Genomic DNA, 18,882 nt, shown 5'->3' on the forward strand with positions numbered 1-18,882 from the left:
AGAGGGAGGGGATGTGCTGATGCTATAAGGAGGGGGTGGGACATAATCAAATCTGTCTCCGGGATCATTTCATGGACGAGGAACCATAGGCCAGTGCAGGCAGAGACCCAGACAAGACCACCGGGGGCCGAGAAGAGAGGGTCCCGAATGGGCCAGTGGACCCAGGGGCCTGACTTTCGTCCAACAGGAGGCTGCAGGCCTCTTCTTCATCAGCATGGAAATCATACGCCTCTTGGTAAAACGCCGACAAACCCGGGATGGTGACTCATCCACCCCAACTCCCCCGGCAGTGGAATAAACCGATTTGCTTAAACCTCCACTGATCTAGTACATTTGTCTTTTTTTTTTTTTTTAATCTGAAGCTCAAAAGAAACCAAAGTTTACGTGAAAAGAAAAAAACCCAGCACGCTAGATCGAAGCAGACGTGTGCGTATCTGTTTCCGAAAGAATTGAATTAAAAAACAAAGCTCACAACAGAACCTCACGACGCCATCTGCGCCAGGCCCCTCGCGGTGCCCCTCGCCTCGGTGCCTGGACTCAATCACGCTGCAGCCCGCCTCTCCTGCCTGGGCAGGGGCCAGCCTCCTTCCAGTCCTGGGATCCCTGTGACAGGAAGCACAGAGCGAGGCATACGTGGGCCAATCCTGGCAGCATAGTCTTTGGGCCCCGTGGGATCATTCCTGACACACACGTCCCATCGCTGTCCCAGTCCGCAGACCGGAAACTGAGGCGCAGAGAAGTCAACTAATTTCCTAGAGCTCTTACCTTGTAAATACCAGAGCTGGGCTTTGATGCCTAGTTCTGACGCTAAGGCCAAAGGACACAGAAGTCCTAAGCCTCACCCTTCTCTCTTTCCAGACCCTGGATGTATACAGAGCAGTCGGTTCGGGATTCTGTTATTTCAGTGGTTCTCAACTCAGGGCAGTTTGCTCCCTCCCCCCGCTGTCCCCCCGCCACCCCGGGACATTTGGCAATGTCGAGGGACATTTTTGGTTGTCACAGCTCAGGGGTGGGGAGATCCCGTTAGCATCTGGTGGCCAGGGATGCTGCTATCCTACAAATGCCTAGGACGCCCTACAGCAGAGAATTATCCAGCCCAGAATGTCAACAGCACCCAGGTTGGGAAACCCTGATGTGGGTAAAGCGGTGTGGGTAAAATACACGCATATGCTCAGGAGCAGAGAAAGGGCTGGAAAGATGAGCACCAAAACGTCGACATTTGTTTATCTCTCGGTGAACAGGTTTGGGTAATTTTTTATTTTTCTTCCTTATGTTTTTGGTGCTGTTTGAATTTTGTAAGGAACAAGGTGCATGTATCATTTTAATAATCTGAAAAGAAGAGCTGTTTTCATTTTGTAAAAAGAAATAAAAGGATCCAGGACTTATCGATTCTGATCTGGTTCCCTCACTAACTAGCTGTCAGGAACAGCTCTCTGGAAAATATGTCTATCTGGAAAGTGAGAAGAGCAATCCTTCTTGCATGATATTGTAGGAATATAAAGTAACATTGTCCTGGGAGGAGGCTCTCCGAGCTCAGAGGAGAAAAATTGTTGAGAGCACTGAGATATTGCTTTCCCCATATATTTCCCCTCTGAGGTGATGTGTACATTTTTGCAGCATAGAAATTTAGGAGATTGGTATTCAGTGAGGGTCTTCTACATGCCAGGGACTGGGAAACAGAGCGGGGTCCACGTGCTCTTATTCTCAGGGTGGGTGGGATGGGTTCTCCCACCTTTCCAAGATAGCATTTAGCTCCCAGATCATTTTGATTTCATCTCAAGGCCGGGCTAGGGCTGGGTTTCTCCACCAGGGCACTGTTGACATTTGGGGGTGGGGGTGAGCAGGGACACTGTAGGGTGTCTTGCAGTCTCCCCAGCCTCCACCCACAAGATGCTAATAGCACCCCTCCTCCCCCAAGTCGTGATAACCCCAAATGTCTCCAGTCAAGGCCAAATGGTCTAGCCGGGGATTGCCAAGATCACATTGGTACAGAGCCACTGGCCGGGCATGCATGGTGTTTTAAAGAGAGGACCTCAAAGCAATGGTACAGGCTCCTGAGTCAGGACGCTCGTCTGCTGCATTTCTGAGTCACTGCCCCTGTTTTCCATCTTCAAAAGTCTTCCCTTTGTGGCTCTCCAACCTGAGACACAGCCCCTCACCCAGGCAGGGACGCGTGGTGGTCCAGGAGCCCCCGAGTCCTTTGGACAAGTCCCACCAGGAGGTGGTGAGGTCTGGGGCTCCGGTTTCCCTACAAATAATGACAGTCAGACAGGCTGTGTTCCAGCTGAGTGACAACAGAGCAAACCGGCTGGCCGTGTACAAAGCCCCCTGCTAATTGGGAGAGGGCCAGGACATGTGCCACTGCGGCCACTTGGTATGCCAGCACCTACATTAGAATCAAGAGATGAAGTTTAAACTAAGATAAAACCAGTTTGGAAATTCAATATCTCACCTCCCTTCCTGTGTTTTTAAAACTCCATAATTCATAGAGAACCCAGTCAGGGGGTGTGCAGCTCAAATTGAATTATCTTTTTTTTTTTTCTCAGACTGAGGCTAGGAGAAGCATTTTCTCGAAATGGAGAAAATAAAAAGCAACTCTTGGAAGCTCATGTCCTCTGGTCTTGACCTCCTCAGTCCAGGTCTCCATCCCATGGGGATGGGAACATTACAAACACCTGCGAAGCAGCATTCTGAAACACATGCTAATTGCACTGCCAGGAATTTGTCCTGCCTCTGTCCTCGCTCGGTCTGGCAGTGATGAATATACAGGTTTATTCATTGCGGAGTGGTTGGTAATAGCAACAGACTGGAAACCACATAGATACCCGCCATAGAGGACCAGTCAAATAACCCCATTCCTTCCCTGCAATGGAATTACCACGTCGTGCTAAAAACAGACCAGGAGATTCATTGTATAGTGAGAGGAGATGCGTCATCGTCATTGCATTGTTGAAGAACGGTGGGGAACAGTGTTTATAGCGTGCTACCATCTGTGTTTATAAAAAAAGGAAAAAATACACACGTATGCGTTGGCTTGTATATACCTAGTGTGTATATACTAGGGAATCGAGCTGGCTGGGTCCCAGGAGGGGAAGGGGGAGACCGGGGTGAGACCCTGCACACCCTTTTCTATGTTTTGATTTTTTGAACCAGAAATAAGGCTCAGAAATTAATCTATAACATTTCAAGTTTCCTTTAAAAAGAAACAACAACCACACACCGTGCTAATTTGTTCTGAAAAACGCGTCACGCAGAAGGGATGATGAGTTCCTATGAAACCAACTCCAGCGTATCCCCTTGGGCAAACCCGGGCCCCTCTCTGGATCTTGGAATGTCTCATTTTGCTGTTGTTTTCCAAGACTCTTTGCTTTGCTAATATGTTGTGATCTTTTGGTGTCTCCAAATTACAGCGTGCTGACAACAGTCTCCAGTCACGGGCCACAACTTACTCTAGAACCCTTGCCTCTGAGCCTCCTTCCTCTAAGCGAGGTGGTGAGGCGCTGGCTGATACCTGCTGCGTTATTATGCTGATAAGCATGGACTTGTTTTTATGCATATTTCCTATGGGTGGCAAGTGAGATGGATTTTTCCATTCACTATGGGACTGTAAAATTTCCTTTTCAAATAATTTGTTTAAGTAATGCAAGAGCAAAGCAATATTAAGTAAATAATAGCCCAGCTAAGCCTGCAGCTATGCACAAGCCACAGAGCTGGGCCACTGGGGGCTGCAACTGGGGACACACAGCTCTGCACAGCGTCACCCCTTCTTCCCCTGCAAATCGACTTGACTTTCGATGACCTGGTCTCTTGGACTCTCTCACTCAATATGATCAAGAAAAGAGGAAAAGGGCTTCCCTGGTGGCGCAGTGGTTGAGAGTCTGCCTGCCGATGCAGGGGACGTGGGTTCGTGCCCCGGTCTGGGAAGATCCCGCATGCCGCGGAGCGGCTGGGCCCGTGAGCCATGGCCGCTGAGCCTGCGCGTCCGGAGCCTGTGCTCCGCAGCGGGAGAGGCCGCAGCGGTGAGAGGCCCGCGTACCGCCGCCCACCCCCCCAACCAAAAAAAAAAAAAAAAGAAAAGGAAAAGGGCTTCCCTGGTGGCGCAGTGGTTGAGAATCTGCCTGCCAATGCAGGGCACACAGGTTTGAGCCCTGGTCTGGGAAGATCCCACGTGCCGCGGAGCAACTGGGCCCGTGAGCCACAACTACTGAGCCTGCGCGTCTGGAGCCTGTGCTCCGCAACAAGAGAGGCCGCGATAGTGAGAGGCCCGCGCGCACCGCGATGAAGAGTGTCCCCTGCTTGCCACAACTAGAGAAAGCCCTCGCACAGCCATAAATAAATAAATAAAGCAAACTGTCAACAAGTAAAAATAAAATAAACACTATTAAAAAAAAGAACGAAAAGAGGAAAAAAGAGGCATTTGCAGTGAGCTTTCGCTGACGGTGCCTTAAAGCAAATCCAGGTGTCCTGTAATCAGGCAGGTGGGTGGGGAGTCTCCCCAGAGTGCCCCGTGCTCTTCTGCTGGGTCTGCCCACCTCTGTCCAGAGACGGTGAGCCTCGCTTTCTATTCCATTTTAGAATGTATTTTCCGTTCTGTTCTAGAACATATTGTCCATTCTCTGATGTCACTCTTGCCTTAAGTGCCGCAAACCCTCAGCTGATAAGGGAAGCCTAATGAACTCCAGCATCTGGCTGGATCGACATTCTCAGAGAGACTGCAGACAGAGAGGGACAGAGATGGGTCCTGGGATAAAGCTCCCCTCAGAAGGTCTAACAACTGGGTAACACGTGAGATGGCAATATTGTTTTACAAGATACTTAAATGCAAGTGGGGCTCAATCCCACCGCGGAATCTCAGGGAGGGTTCCAGTGGAGAAGGGCTTGTCCTGATTAGGGCAAAGGGCATTCCAGCAGAGCGGGCCAAGGGCACCCAGAGGAGTCACTGCTACACAGAGGCAGCACCTCTCAGGCCCCCAGCCCTCCCATCTGCCTTCGGAATACCCAAAGTGCTCGCTCACTGGCATCTGGTTACAGCCTGGTCTCCCGTGCGTGAACTCGACGTCATCTCCCCATTGGTTGGTTATTTTCTAGAAATCCTAGTTACTCTTTCTGCCCAACTTTGATTTAGGCTTGAGCTTGGGAAAGGCAGGTTCTTGGGGAGCTAGAGTTTCTGGCTGGTTTGTGGAGAAGTTTCTGGAAGGTCTTTTTGAGGTTTTAAAATGGTGCTGGAGGCCAGGAGGCACAGACAGACGTGAGTAGACTTCGTGTCGGGGGCCTCCAGCTCGCCCGTGGACAGCTGCGAGTAAACCCAGCTGGGTGCCGTGGCTGAGCACGGGCTGCAGAGGTGCGCGCGCCATCCCACGGGATCTAGCGAGGAAGGCGCTAGCGTGAGATCCTCATTCACAGACGGGCAAACAGCGGCTCGGAGACGTTGGGCGGCTTGCCCTTGGCCACACAGACCCAGAACATGGGGACGGGACTCAAATCCAGGTCTGAGTCCAGAGGCGGGAGCCACCTTGAGAGGCAGGATGAGGGAGCAGGGCCAGGCCAGCCAGGGTTCTCCTGAGTCGGGACCCAAGGACGGCCAAGGCCAGGGGGCCAGGGAGGTCAGGGCTGGCCTTCGTGGGTCAAAGACCACCAAACACTGGCGACTGCACATGTCGTCACCAAATAGATGGGTCTCCTCGGTTCCCTGCTCCAGTCCAGTCGCTAGGACAGTACCTGCCACAAAGTAGGTGCTCAGTAAATGCTGGTGAGTGAGTGTATACATTTGGCCGCCTCAGAGCCCCAGAGGGCGAGCCCTCCAGACTCTGAAGGTGCTCTGGCTGCCCCTCGGCGTTGCGGAGCAGCTGCTTCTCCCGTTCCTATGGGATCTTTCCCACGCACGTGCCCAGGCCCAGGAATGCAGTGACGCTCAGCCCAGCGCGATGCTCAGTTCACGGGAGCCTTTCGGGCAACAGGGGAGGCGTCTGGGGGGGGGAGGCGTCTGGGGGAGGGTGCACAGGCCGCGCGGGGCCAGCTTCGTCCCAATGCGATGTGCGGGGCAGACTGGGGCCGGATGCCAGCACTGCACTGTCGGGGGAGGGGGTGTGGGGTGGAGGGTGGGCAGGCAGGGCCACAGACCCAGGTGGCCTGTGTGCCGAGAGATGACTATTACATGCCCCCGGGTCTAATGAAGGTTGCAGGTGAGTGTGAATGGAACTAATGAAAATATAATTACCCAAGCCAGGAAGCCGCCTGGGCCCTGGAGGCTGCGACTTCGGTGCTAATGGTAACGGGACCACTCTTGGACTTTCCTGAGCTTGAAGCTTCTGGTTCCCGAGAGTTCTCGGGTAGGGGAGAGGAGAGAAAGGCCGGTAGGGGGGATCTATCTCAGCCTGTCTCAGAACCAGTCCCCTCCTTCACTCAGAAGTCGGGCAAAGTGGGGGGCAGAGGGGAGAAGGTAGAAGGAGCCATTCTTTCCACTGACCAAGCACTTGGGATCACGGTGATCTCCAGCCCTTCCCAAACTCCCCTCCTCTGGTTTAAGACAGGGCCTCGCTCAGGGAACGTGCCCAGAAGAGGACAGGCAGGTGGCCCTGCAGAGACAAGGGCGTCGGCCGGGCGGCCCGCAGGCCGTGGCCTTGGATGTGACGTCCCTGCTCATCTTCCGTGTCCTGTTTACCTGCTCTCAGGTAAGATGGCTCGATGGCTCCTAAAGGAGGAAGGGACATCCCACCAGCCGACATCTGCCACCCCGAGCTTTCAATAGCTCCAGCCGCCTCGGCGGTCCTCAAGCCATTGTTTCTGGCAACCTGGCCATCCATTTTGGTAAAGCTGCCGGGGGAGAGAAGTCTGACCTTGACACACGAGGGGGCCTAGCCTGGGCATTCCACCGCCATGTGCTGTCAGCCCCCGTCCGCGTTTCCTGGAAGCCAGGACAATGACAACAGACCCAACACAGGGTGATCAGGGACCCCCCGAGCTGCGCAGCCTGCAAACTCAGCCCCTACTCCCCATTTCTTGGGGATCCAAATTGCAACTGAATTTGTGCTGTGAGAGGGGAAAATCCATCTTCCCAGCCTGCAGCCTGGGGTCTGCAGCTCGCCCTTGGCAGGCAGCAGATAAGCGAACTTGCCTAAGTGAGCATTTTCTTCTCACTGTGTGTGTGTGGGAGCGGACCTTTAGAAATACAGCTTCCCAGGCCCCATCCCAGACCTGCCGGTTCTGAGTCTCCAGGGGTGGAGTCCAGGGCCCGGGTTCTGATTAGCCTCTCCCCGCCTCCCCCAAAACCAGCCTTGGAGACCCTGGCCTAAGGATAATTCCAAAATAGATTCTTCATTCAAGAGGGTTCAGGAGAGAGTTGGGGATGAGTGGTGAGCAACCGACTTGCTTTGCATGAGGAGGGAGGCCCAGAGACGTTTTCTACCACCTTGAGACTTGTTCCCTGAAGAACTTGAGGCTGTAATTATACATGCAAAGTGAAGCTAAAATTTCAGAGAAGTACCTGGAGAATTCAAGTCAGAAGAAGCACGTTCGTCTGAAATACCTAGATAATCAAAGGAATAAAATATATTCATTGCATAAATCGCTCATTAATTCACTCCTCCCTGGGGACACACAGCTTAAAAGCTGGCGCTTTGATTAATCCAAGCTACATTAAATCCTCAAGATGCTTTTCTTTTCTTTTTTTTCCCCCTCCCTGTGCCCAGATCTTCCCTTCCTCTTTATTCATAAATAAAGTTGTCCCTCTGCAAAAATGCATTTCAGACTTGGCTTGACAGAATAAGCCCTATGGTTGGGAGCACCAGTCTGGGTGCTCTTTTTTAAGTACACATTTTGAAATCAGATGCATTCTTTCCAGTTCACTGGAGATGCTAATTTTTTTCCCCATCACATTTCAGTTACATTGTGTGCGGCTGAGCGAATCACGCCGGGCACAATAGTACTTCTGAAAGATTGAGGTGGGGACGTGGCCCCAATCAGTGGAGGAGCCAGAGAAATGGTTAATTTCAAAGGCAGGCAACTGATTGGGGAGAAGAATCTGTACAAGTATTTATTTCCTTAAAGAAAGGAAAAAGAAAGAAAAAACCCGAGAATTCAAAAACCACTTGGAAAGAACAAGCAACTGATTCTGACAGGTTGATTTTCAAGAGGCTCTTAATGTAATGTCAGCACATCTGTTCCCCGCTCATTTCCTTGTTTGTCTTCATGTCCACTGTGGGGCTTCTAGGGCACCTTAGACCCAGCTCACTTTGCCCTCTCCTTCAGCTGTTTTATCCAGGTACAATGGCTTCTCAGTGGTCTACCTGGCGTTTCCGCTTCTGAACGCACTGCTCTGCGCGCCTTCGGCCAGTTCCGTGAGAGGTAGGCCACCTTCACCCCCCGAGGCATGCAGGTGGGTGGGGGGGAGTGGTGAACAAAATCACACGCCACGCTTGTAGATTCCACCGTCCAGCCTTTAGAAAATCAGCCTTTTTATGTGTTTTGGCTCCAGGCAGAGGGTTTCCTCAGTATCCTCCTAGGGGTCAATGTCAAACACTTTTCGATGCCTTGTTTGACAAAGCTGGCGGAGGAGCACAGAAGCATTCCATGTCAGAAAGTCCTTCGGAGGCAATAGGAGAGATGGATAAATATGGAATATTCTCAGAGGGTCTAGGGATACTCCTTTCCAGTAAATTAACGCACTGGAAGATTGTTTTTACTCTTCACTGAAGGCTCTGACCCCCAGATTTGGGATTTTATAGACTAGTAAAAAAAAAAAAAAATCAGAGGGGAGAGGACCACTTTTTATTTCATCAAGAAAGGCCATTAAGAAGCAGCCACCCTCTAAGGCCACTTCTCATAAAAGGAAGAGCTTCTGGACTCCCTAAGGGCGACGCGAACAAGAAGGGCTGAGTCTCAGGCCTGGTTAAATCACGTGTTCCTTCGACCAGTATTTGCCGGGAGCCTCCCAGGGCAAACCAGGTCCCGCTGCCGGCCAAGACCACCCTTTGAACTGAGGATATCCAGCCTGGTGAAAAGCTCACTCTCTGTCCCCGTTGGGCTCATGTCCCCGAAGAGCGGGACCAGCCTCGTGAGAGGCCTTGATGTGCTCGCCAGCACTTTGCCAGCAAGTTTGAGACCCCGCCCTGCCACGGGGAGGTCACGTGTCTCTAGACGGTGATGCCAGCACTGGCCACACACGGCGACACATCCAATATGGTCCCACCTTGGGGTCCGACGTGGCCTGGCTGGACACAGACCGGCTGTGAGTCCTGCCAGCAAACAGAGCAGCAGCAAAGGATCAAATAGCCCAAGGAGAGGGGCTGCTAGGGACCGGACGAGACGGCTCACTTCATTTCTCCTCCTGAACATCCCAACACCCCAGCGAGCCACCACCCGCTTGGACTCGCATCTCCAGTGACCCAGCTAGAGGTGAGGGCAGGACCTGGCCTCAGCAAGAGAGCTGCCTGGGGCTTCCCGGGCCGCATGGCCCCCGACCATCTATTCCGCACCCCCCTTCCAGGAAGGACCAAGCACTTCCTGCGAGCCGTGTGGGGCACCGGCATCCTCTTCTTCCTGCTGCAGGGGGCCCTGCAGGTCGCCTTTCTCTCTGGACCACCCGACGGTAAAGACCACCTTCACGTTTACCCTCCGGCAGCTGGGATACAGGGAGCCCCGAGGCTGCGGGCCCACATGTGATTTAACCATTAGAGAAAGACCGCACTGGAACCAGCCCGTATTCTTTCCATGACAACCGTCTCCCTAAAAACACCTCCCTGGCATCTTCCGAAGACTTCACGCTTCGTGGGGGCACCATGCACCGCCCTCTCCATTCAGGGAGCACCAGGGCTGCAGCAGGACCAGGAGGGCGCGGGGCACGAAGGAGGGAAACAGTTGGGGGCTCTAGACCTGGGGCTGGCAAACCACCGCCCCAGTGCCAAGTCCCGCCTACCAGCCAAGAATGGTTTTTATATTTTTAAATGGTTGGGCAGGGGTGGGGAGACATCAAAAGAAGGAGCACATTTTTCTTGACTGACGGAAATTATTTATGGGAACTGAAATTTGAATTTCCCGTCAAGTTTTATTGTTGTGCGGCCACGCCCCTTGGTATACACGTACGGTCTACGGTTGCTTTTGTTGAAGATATTTACTATCTGGTGCTTTGTAGAAAAAGTTTTCTGAGCCCTGGTCTAAACCCATGGATGGATTTGCGGAGGGTTCCGTGAGTTCCCTGGGATTGTTTGCAAAGTAGGGCCTGGACATTTTTTCGGAGGAAGGCCTTGGGTTTTCATCACGTTCTCATGGGGCCCAGGTCCCCAAAACGCAGGGCTGCCAGGGTTAGTAAATGTCAACACAGGAGACCCAGTTACATCAGAATTTCAGATAAACAAGAAATACCTTTTTACATGAGGATGTCCCAAATATTTCCTGGGACAGACTCGTACTAAGAAATTATCCATTGTTCATCTGAAATTCCAGTGTGACTGGGGGGGCTGTGTGTGTCGGCACCGCGACAGGAAGAATAAGGGGACCAGCCCCTAAGCATTCCCTCCTCACGGCCCCCCACCCCCAAGCTGACGCCTCCTTCTCGCCTCTTTCCTCCCACCCGCCCACCCCCAGCCCCCGTGTTTCTTGAGTCATGTGTTTCTCTAGTCCGAACATGAAGCTACCTTTATTTCCTCTGAATTGATTTTTATATATTTTTATGGCATAAGCTCTGTTCTGATTACAACAGAAATCCATGCTCATCGTAAAAAAATTAAACCCTGGATGAAATGGATAAGAAAGGAAGGGAAAGCATCCATGATCTGGCCACGGGGTACCGCCCGCCTCCCTCGGGCTGTACGGGGTGGACCCTCCGTGTTTCCGCCACGCGAGGTCACTAAGTCCATCTGCTCTGTCATCAGTACATCGGATTTACCTCATTCTTTTTAACTGCCGCGTCCGCGCAATTGATGGCCTCACCATCCTGTAAGTAACGACCCGCGGATGAACCTGGTGTAACCCATTCCCGTATCGCTGCATTTCGGAACCGCTCACTCTGATGATATGAATTAAGGAAATCTAGTACTGCTTTAACTTTTCCTTTCGATCAAAGTAATGCATGTACATAATTTAAAAGCCAAAGAGTTCCATACACTCCCGAGGAAAAAGACAGTCCCTTGTCCCACCCTTGAATCCCTAATCTGCTCTTTTAGCCACTTCTGCCCACATTTCTAAGGAACACGCTTCAAGAGCTACATCTTTTTCTTTCTTTTTTTTGTTTTTTGCGGTACACGGGCCTCTCACTGTTGTGGCCTCTCCCATTGTGGAGCACAGGCTCCGGACGCGCAGGCTCAGCGGCCATGGCTCACGGGCCCGGCCGCTCTGCGGCATGTGGGATCTTCCCGGACCGGGGCACGAACCCGTGTTCCCTGCATTGGCAGGCGGACTCCCAACCACTGCGCCACCAGGGAAGCCCCTTCAGGGGCTATTTCTGACTTGCCTATCTGAGACATCATGCACGGGGATGACGCTGGGCTCCTGGGAACCCACCCCTTTTCCCCGGGGGGGGCCCCCGCCCTCCTTGTCCTCAGGACTCAGACTTGAGGTACCCCTGCCTGCCCCCCACTTCAGGCCCCTCCTGCCTCACCCTACTGAGGCCCTTTCTGGACCTTGGTGATGCCTGACTCTGCTTGGCGTCAGCAAGGTCATGGGCAGGGATGAGGGCACGATGCTCCCCTACCTGCAGGGGGCACCAGGAGGAAACGTGGACAAGGCCGTCCCCACCCTCCTGTGGAGAGCCGTGGTCTCCAAGTGTCCTGGGTCTGCCAGGGGAAGACCAGCCCTGCCCTTGGCCTTCCAGCCTCTCCACAGCCCTGAGAGCGCCTCGGTGGCCAGAGCCTGAGCTACTGCATCTTCTGCAGGTACCATTTGGGAGGAGGCCCTCCAGCATCTTGGGGTCGTCAGGCGAGGGGGACCTGGGAGTGGGGGTGAAGCAGCAGAGCGAGGCCTGGTCCTTCCGCAGAGAAGCTGACCCTGGGCAGGACGTGGGCCCCACACCCAGGAAAAATAACCAAGGTCAGGAAAGGGCCTGGGGGGTCAGCGGGTGACCGCCACAGTACCCACTCGACCCCATCCTCACGCCGCGCACCTGAAATAATCCACATAAATGCACCGTCTCATCTCACGACAGCCCTGGAAGTGAGGAAAAGGGGGCGGGGGGGCAGGTGACTCGCTGGCCACACAGCTTATACACAGTGGAGCTGGGGGTTCAACAAGCAGTGGACCCCAGCACACCCACTCTTCACCACACGCCCAGTTGTTCACTGTGGTTGGTACCAAGCAGTATCACAGCAATGTTGCCAGTTACAGTGTTGATAACGCTAATATGTCTGTGTAATTGTCACCACACGCACAGGATGTAGATTCTGTTACATCCCCGTTTTGCAGATGAGGAAATTGAGGCCCAGGGAGGTTAGGAGGGGAGGGGAAGCCTCCTAGGGTGGGGGGCAAGGCAGCTGCCCTTCTTGGGAAGCATGGGGCTGGGGGATGGGAGGGGGCAGGGCACCAGGCTGGACACTCTCCCCTGCCACTCAGGTTCAGCCAGGTGGACGCGACGGACACTGTGTGCCTCATGGCTCCATACATCTGGATGGCCCCTGTGGGCCTCGTCACCTCCAGGCTGGGCCACGAGCTGGCAGAGTCTCCTGGGACCACAGCACCTTCCCCTTTCGATACCATGGGCCACGCAGAGGACGAGACCACGGGAGAGGGGGACAGCGTGAAGGTAGGTAGGAGAGGGGTTGCCAGGAGGCGGGTGGGACCACGTGCCCCACAGGATGCTGAGTGGTCTTCACGAAAAAGAAACGCCGAGTTCCTCAAAGTTAAAAAGGGTCAACCCTGCAGGCCTTGTCAGCACTTCTTACGAAAAAAAGAGAAATGCAGAGTTCCTCAAAGTTAAAAAGGCTCAACCCTGCAGGCCTTGTCAGCACTTCTCAGGGCTGATAGGCGCCCTGACCCTCCCAGGAGGACGTGGCTCCCAGGCAGCCGCTTCGACGGCTGACCTCTGTGTCCCCAGCACCTGGACAAAGCCAGGTCTGCCCTAGCTGCTCAGTAAGTAGCAGTAGAAGAACAGCTTCCACTGAAGTGAGGCTGGAGCACGTGGCAGGGAACCCACCCTGGGGGCCCTTCCGCAGCCGGCAACGCCCACTCTGTGGGGCGGGGGCTGGGGAGGGACGCTTTCTGGGCTGCCGAGGCTCCCTCAACGCCCCCCACACCACTGCCTGAAGTTCCCACCATTAGGGATTCATTCTTTCAGCTGAAACACCAGTGCACACACACAGGCGATTTAAGTGCAGGTGTCCCTGGAAGGACCGGGGAGACTTTTGGGCTCATCTTCCTCAGTTTGGGGTGGAAGCAGAGGCCCAGGTGGATGGTGGATCTGTAAGGTCATGGTACCTCTTTTTTTTTTTTTTTTTTTTTTTAATATTTACTTATTTATTTGGCTGTGCAGGATCTTCGTTGTGGCACGCAGGATCTTCGTTGTGGCATGCGGGATCTTTGTTGTGGCATGCGGGGTCTAGTTCCCTGACCAGGGATCGAACCCGGGCCCCCTGCATTGGGAACATGGAGTCTTAACCACTGCGTCACCAGGGAATTTCCATAGCACCTCTTGAGAGTCCCCAAGGCCACCCTCAGGTTCAGGAATTTACTAGAAGTCCTCCCAGAACTCAGCAAGGCTTTATCCTCACAGGGTTGTCACCATGAAAGGGCGCAAAGGAAGAGTGCAGGTCAAGTGCTGAGACCGGCGTCCCAGTAGCGTGGGCTCTTGCCTGGGTCTGGGCTTCGCTGTGTGACCGTCAGCGAGTCACTCCCCCTTCTGGGCCCCTTGCACTGCAGATGCTCGTTCCAGACCCTTTTGGGTAGGAGAGCCGCTCATCTGTCAGGCAGGGAAGGGCTTCTCCTTTGACTTCTCCAGGATCACGAGAGCGACTTTGAGGATGACATGCCCAGCTCGTGCTCTGAAGTCAGTGACGAGAAGACCAGGCAGGCCGAGGGGACGAGCAAGGACTTGGTCCTAAAGTCACTGCCTTCACCTCGGGCTTGAAAGCCATCCTGGAGCCCTTCCTGCCCGCCTCACGGAAGGCCCTGGTGACCCTTCTCCTGGGCGCGGCAGGTACCAAGAGGTCCCCTGGCAGGGCCAGTGCTGGGCTGCCTGATGGGGTGGACGGACCACAGGGAGGCTGGGACGGGCTGGGGGCCCTCACGGAACGAGGCCACGGCTGTGGAGAGAAAGGGGACGCAGAGGCGCAGCTGAGAACTGGACGGTGGGTTCCCCGGAGCAGAAGACAGATGGAGAGACAGCGGCTGCTGGCTCAGTGGAACAGGGATGGAGTGACATGGCCATCAGCTCTCGCTGCTGTTCAGGTGGAAGGGCTCAGGCCACCCCATGGAAGCCCAAGCTTGGGTGTCTACAGGGCCCCCCCTTCTCTCTGGGACATGTGGCTGTCATGGCCAGTCCTGCAGGCTGTTTCCAGAGCTGGCTTCTCCGGCGCCGGGTCTCGGAGCACTGGCTGGGACTCCGGGCTGGGCGGGGCTGCCCGTCATGTGGGTGGGGGCTGTCTCCCTAGGGACGGTCTCCCCTTCCGTGACCTCGGCCGTGTACTCGGGGGCCTTCCTGGGCCTGGGCTCCTGGTGGGCCTATGCCGCCAGGCCCTGAGCACCGTGGCCTCCAGCACCCTCTGTGTCTTCACGGCCACCTTCACCATCGGCCGCCTGGGGGTCCTGTGCCGCTACCAGCTCCCCTTCTTCCAGGACCTCGTGCCGCCTGACAACATTTACACCAGGTACTGGCCCGATCGTCCCCGCACCATAGATGGTGGAGGGCCTAACCTCCCTGGGGGGGGGTGTGCCGCCCTTTAGACGGCCAGGGTTGCATTTTCGTGTCCCCCAGAAGGACTGGCTTCGGGCTAGCAAAGCCTTTTTCTACTGGTATTTTCTTGACCGCATGAGGGAGAATGAGGACGAGAGGTATCTACCAGCTTCCACATCCTGAAAGCCGAGGATAGGGCCATGGCCAGCTCGGGAGGAGGCCACACAGGGACGGGAAATCTAAGGTCTGTGCCCACAATTGCATCCTTCCAGAAGGAGAGAAGCCCCGCCTACGTCCACATTGGGCTACCTGCTGTCGTGTCATTCATTCATTCAACAAGCCTTATCAAGGTCCTATACTATTCCAGGTACTGGCCCGGGGAATATAGGAGCAAACAGGAGAGATATGGCCTTGCTTAGGTTTCCCACCTATAGATGGGCTTCCAGTGCCCTTCAGAAGGGACGGTGGCTGACAGCTGGGGGCCAAGCACTGAGGGCAACAGGCGAGGCAGACAGCTCTCTCCGTCCGACAGCGGAGGCAGATGAGCTGCTGGACGATGTGACGAGTCCCATCCCACGGTAGGGCAGGGGCAGGGGGCTGTGGGAACCCACAAGGGAAACTCCTGGAGTTGGCCCTGGGGGCACACTGGGGAGGAAAGTCCGTCTAAGCAGGGTTTGCTCCAAGGTAGCCAGGGCCCCATGGCATGCCCTTACTCTATCTCCACCCTCACCCTGAGTCTGGTCATCTACTCCCCAGGCTCCTTGGGGTGGAGAAGGCTAAGATGCAGGCGCTGCCCGGAAGGGGTGCCAGACCTGGGGGTGGTGGGGGGCGGTCCACGGCAGCACCTGGCGACTTCCCAGCTGGCTCTCTCCATGCAGGCTGCTGGGGATGACTGCACACATCAAGACCAACCACACAGAGTTCTGGAAGTTCCACCTCCATCCCAGCCCTGACTGGCCAGAGATTGTAAACCCTCTGATTCTGTTGTTTTCCTAGTACACGCTGGTCCTCTTGCTGCCACAGCGGGCCCCACAGCCTGGGGTAAGTTGTCCCCAGAGAGCTGGGACCATTTGTTCGCCTGCCCACGCCTACAGAGGAAAGCAAGCAGGTGAGCAATTTCTCACTAGAGTGTGAATGACCGATAGTTGCTTACCAGGTTTCTCCTCCCATGGAACTAAACAGACGGGGTGTGACAGTTTAAAGCAGGAGCAGAGAAGATTAAGGAGATGTGATAGATGCCTTAGAATGTTTGAAGGGCTATCGTTTGGCCAAGACAACTTGTCTCCACTCAGCTCCAGGGGACAGAAGGAAGGTGGGAGGGTGTAAGGTATAAAGAGGCATGTTTCAGTTTAATGTGCAAAAAATTGTAGCTGCCCATCAATGGAGGCACAGATCCCTGAGCGAGCCCTGTTACCTTATGACTCACAGAAATTCTGGGAGGTTTTGCCAGCCCTGATTTACAGAGGGTCAGGAGCCCCGGGGAAGTGTGGCGGGTAGGCCGCTTTAGTAGGAGGCAGGGCCAGAACGGGATGCGTGCTTGTCTCCAGAGCATCACCGCTCCGAACCTGGTCCATGAGCCTGCAGCACAGCCCTGGCCGGGAGCTTGTCAGGACCCCTGCCATCTGCTGATCAGGGTCTGCATCTTCGCTGGGCCCCGCAGGGCATTGTTCTAGAGCAGAACAATGAGGCAGAACTCTCTATGATGATGGAGGAAATGTTCTTTATCGGCACCATCCAACCCACAGCCGCCACCAGCCACGTGTGGCTTTTGAGCACTTGAAACGCGGCTCCTGAGACCGGGGAACAGATGCTTCATTTTACTTAATTAAAATGAAAATTTAAAAACTAACACTTGACTCGGTTATTGGAAAACTTGAAAGTTTGTTTGGAACAACTTGGGTGCGTGGATCTGTTTTCCACTTTACATTTTATGAAATCTAAATACAGATCAAGTACTTCCGATGAAGATTTAGAATCCAAATTGCAATATGCTGGGAGAGCAACACACACACCAGATTGTGAAAACTCGCTACAGCAAAAAGAATGAAAGCTCTCACTCCGCATGGCTTACCTGCTGAAGTAACAGCGTTTGCGTGTTTCAAACAAGCACGTGGCTCACCGCCCCACCCCCTGCCCAGGGGCTGAGCAGGGCGGGGATCTGGGGGAAGGAATTCCTACCCAACGGTCTGGAGTCCTCAGAGGCAGGGTTTCCGGGGGGCCCAGCCTCAGTTTTGAACATCCGCACCGCCCTCACCCCGTGGTTTCTTCTTCCCCTGGAGGGAGGGCATCTTAGGTACCCAGCAGGCTCATAGGTGGGATTCGTCAGATAACTGGGGATTTAAAAGCCCTGTTTTCCTCCAGAAGCAGGAAGAGAGGGAGGTGCTCCCCACGAGGTGGCCAAGCAAAGGTGAAGCCCAGGAGCTGCGCTCTGTGCCATGCACCTCGGGCAGCGAAGAGGAACAGGTAAGACACCCCGAGGGGCACCCACTACAGCAGCCCCGCGCAGCATCATGATAACAGTAACAGCTACAGTAAGAAGGGAAGTTACGGAGGGTTTCCTCCGTGCCCGGTGCCGTTTCATGTGCTTTACGTTATCCTTGTCCTTGTTCTATAGACAAGGAAACTGAGGTGGAAGGAGTGTCACCCACTCAGGTTACACCCGTATCAGGTGGTAAAACTGGAATTCGAACCCAGGCAGTGCAATGCCGGAGCTTCTTTTTTTTTTTTTTTTGGCTGTATTGGGTCTTCGTTGCTGCGCACGGGCTTTCTCTAGTTGCGGCGAGCGGGGGCTACTCTTCGTTGCGGTGCTCGGGCTTCTCATTGCGGTGGCTTCTCTTGTTGCGGAGCATGGGCTCTAGGCGCGTGGGCTTCAGTAGTTGTGGCTCGTGGGCTCTAGAGCACAGGCTCAGTAGTTGTGGCTTGCGGGCTTAGTTGCTCCACGGCATGTGGGATCTTCCCGGACCAGGGCTCGAACCCGTGTCCCCTGCATTGGCAGCTGGATTCTTAACCACTGCACCACCAGGGAAGCCCCGGAGCTTCTGTCTTAACAGTAAAAAGGTGCCAAAGTTGAGTTAAACCACCAGGAAAATCGCAAGCTCAGCAAACCAAGATGGTGCCAGTGGGCAGCACAGCCAGAGGTCCAGCCTGGGCCTGCAAACACCGAGTAGGGAGTGCTGCTGGCTGAGGGGAACCAGGCAAGGTGCCAGCCCCTCTGCAAGGGGCGAAGCCTGATACCCATGCATCATTCGTCGCTTCGCGTAATAGATGTGGGTAGGAATACTCAGGCGGCAGGCATGGCGACGGCTTCCTGAGACAAGGGGGACTGGTTGGCAGGTGCCTCTCATCTTCGGGGTGGGGCTCCCAGGAGCAAATAACTTGCCCAAGGTCACCAGCCCAGCCTCCCCAGCCCTGATGAGAAGCTGTCCATCTTCAAAGAAGTAGTCTGTATCAGTCATTGCCCACACCACTCGCTTCGGGGTGATTACATTCCTGCTTGCCTTGGCAGGACGAGCCCATCCTTTACCTTGGATCTGTTTCTGTGCATAGCCGCATGACAACTCTGAGTGCCCAGGCCCAAAGGAACCCCGGGAACAGATTTGTATCTGCAAACAGCCGGCTGCGTTCCCTGAAGTGAAAGCAAACCTCCCCGCTCTGCCCTGTCACTCCTGGACCAAGCACCTTCCTGAGTTTCTCTTCTCAGGGTCGGGCCTGTCACTTTGGACTTGGGGACGTGCAGCTCTGTGACAGCATCTGTTTACAGACCCCGAGAGCACTCTTCCTTCTCTCCCCACCGTGCCTAACCCAGTGCTCTGGGCACAGGGTGTTGTTAATAAAAGATGCTCATAGCTCGCCCTGGATTTAATCTTGCAGATAGCTCCAGGAGGAGGGGAAGCAGAAGGATGTCGTTAATATACTACAGATGAACTGTAATTTCTTGCTCCACTAAGCCAGGCTAGGTTAGAACTGCCCTAGATCTATCTCATAGCGCTGCCCAGGATGGAAAAGTTCAAACATAGAATCTTCTGGATTAACTGAAAAACAAAAAGCAATCACACCTGTTTGTCCAT

Source organism: Delphinus delphis, chromosome 15 (assembly GCF_949987515.2).
Source record: "Delphinus delphis chromosome 15, mDelDel1.2, whole genome shotgun sequence".
NCBI lineage: Eukaryota > Metazoa > Chordata > Mammalia > Artiodactyla > Delphinidae > Delphinus > Delphinus delphis.